This window comes from Pteropus alecto, unplaced genomic scaffold (assembly GCF_000325575.1).
Source record: "Pteropus alecto unplaced genomic scaffold, ASM32557v1 scaffold275, whole genome shotgun sequence".
NCBI lineage: Eukaryota > Metazoa > Chordata > Mammalia > Chiroptera > Pteropodidae > Pteropus > Pteropus alecto.
The window spans coordinates 1072163-1074718 of NW_006436301.1; positions in this window are offsets into that span (position 1 = coordinate 1072163).

A 2556-nucleotide genomic window follows, 5' to 3' on the forward strand; every position below is an offset into this window, starting at 1 on the left:
ATATAAATGTGAATAGTACTCAGCCATAAGAAGAGATCAATACTTCCATTTGCAACAACATGGATGGACCTCGAGATAATCATGCTAAGCGAAATGAGCCAGACAAAAAAAAAGTTGAAATTTACATGATATCACTTATATGTGGGATATAAACCTAAAAGCAACAAATGAACAGGACAAACAAACAGAGACTCATGGACATAGACAATAGACTAGTGGTTACCAGAGGGTAGGGAGAGGGAGAAGAGAGAGGAGGTAGATGGGCTAAAGGGGATCAAATATAGGGGGATTGGGGGAGGGTGAATTGGGTAAAGGGGATCAGATATATGGTAGCTGGAGGAAACTGGACTTTGGGTGGTAAACACACAATAGAATATATAGATGTCAAATTATAATGTACACCTGAAAAGTATATAATTGCATTAACCAATGTTACCCCCCAAAAAGGAATAAAAATAAAATAAAATAAAATAAAACACTTTTTAGTGTCTCCATGTCACTTAAAGGATAAAATCCTGATATGACATCAAGACTGTCCATGATCTGGCCTTTACCACCTCTCCAGTTTCATCTCTGTCCTTTTGCTCATGAGCACCACCCATAAGAGCCATCCTAAGCTCCTTTTAATTCCTTGGCCATGCCATATGGTCTCAGATGTCCATACCTTTGCACATGCCGAAAGGCTCTTCCCTGCCAATCCCAGTACCATATGACTGACTCTTTCTCACCTTTTAAAACTCAGTTCAGCCATCCCCTACTTGATAAAGTTTTCCTTGAAATCCAGTGCTTATTCCTTTTATTCAGGAGATAGTCCAGAGTCTAGGAAGTAAGCTAGAAAGTAAGTGAACTAGGCAAAATATCTGCCTTGTTTAATACTACTACTAATAATAATAATACTAATAAAACAATAATAAAAAACAATTCTATTCATTGAGGATTTAGCTATATATCTACCCCCATGGTGTCCAATATGGTGGCAAGTAGCTACATGTGGCTACTTAAATGTAAATTAAAATACATTAAAATTAAAAAAATTCAGTCCCTTAGTCATACTAGCCACATTTCAAGTGCTTAATAGCCACATGTGGCTAATTACTAGTACATTTGACAGTGTAGATATAGAATATTTCCATCAACGCAGGAAGTTTCATTGGTCAATACTGCTCTAGACCGTGCTAAGCACCTGACATATATAATCTCATTCGATTCTCAAGGCAGCCATATTAAGTAGGCACTACCATGAGCCCTGTTTCACAGATGAGGACACTGAAATTCAGAGAGTGAAGAAGCTTGCTGAGAGTCACAATCTGAAAATGGCAAAGTGAGGTTTCAGCCCAGGTCTCTCTGATGCCAGGGTCCATATCTTTTTCTACCTACTCCATAAAGGTTCAGGGAGCCAGGTCAGAGGCTTGACATAAACAGTCAAAAGGCAAGCAAAGTGGAGGAGCCAAAATGTCACTAATCCTTGATTAAAGGCCTTTTCAGTCAAAGATAGCACGTGTACATCTTTCTGGAGCTGTTAACAACAGACTTCAGGGTATAGACCTGCCTGAGCTCACAAGTTAAGAAAACCAGGCACAATGAGCTGCAGTGGGGGAGTTCCTGACATTGTTACTGCTCATGTGTTGTAATTAAATATATTTTGAAATGATAGCATCTTTCAAAAAAAGTTATTCTCTTTGTTAGGGCCAAGAGAAGCTAAATTCCAACCCCTGCTCTGCAATACACTAGCTATGGGGCTTCAGGCAAGTTAATCAATCCCTGTGAAACCTGTAAAATAAGAATAGTGATAGTGGCTATGTCACAGGGTTGTTGTGAAAGTTGAGTGAGATAATGTATATAAAGTGCCCACCACTCATAAATAATAGCTATTATTGTTCCAAAGCAACATATTCCCATGATAGCACATGATTCTCATGGAGAATTTCTAGAAATAACACCTGCATTTGAACTAATTGTTCAAAAATTCATAATATTAGAAGCCAAGTCATGGAGGTTAAGATCTATAGTATTCGATTACAGTTGACATTCAATATTATTTTATATGCGTTTTGGGTGTACAGCATAGTAGTTAGACATTTATATAATTTATAAAGTGACCCCTCGATTAGTCTAGTACCCACCTGGCACTATACAATACATAGTTATTACAATATTATTGACTATATTCCCTGCTTTACCTCACATACCCATGACTATTTGTAACTACCAATTTGTACTTCTTAATCCCTTATCCTTTTTCTCCCGGCCTGCCAACCTCTCTCCTATCTGGCAACCATCAAAATGTTCTCTGTATCTATGAGTCTGTTTCTGTTTTGTTTGTTCATTTATTTTGTCTAAAGATTCCACATATAAGTGAAATCATATGGTATTTGTCTTTCTCTGACTTATTTCACTTAGCATAATATCCTCCAGGTCCATCCATGTTGTCACAAATGGTAAGACTTCATTCTTTTTTTATGGCTGAGTAATATTCCATTGTATATATGTACCACCTCTTCTTTATTCAATCATCTGTTGATGGGCACTTAGGTCGCTTTCATACTTGGCTGTTGT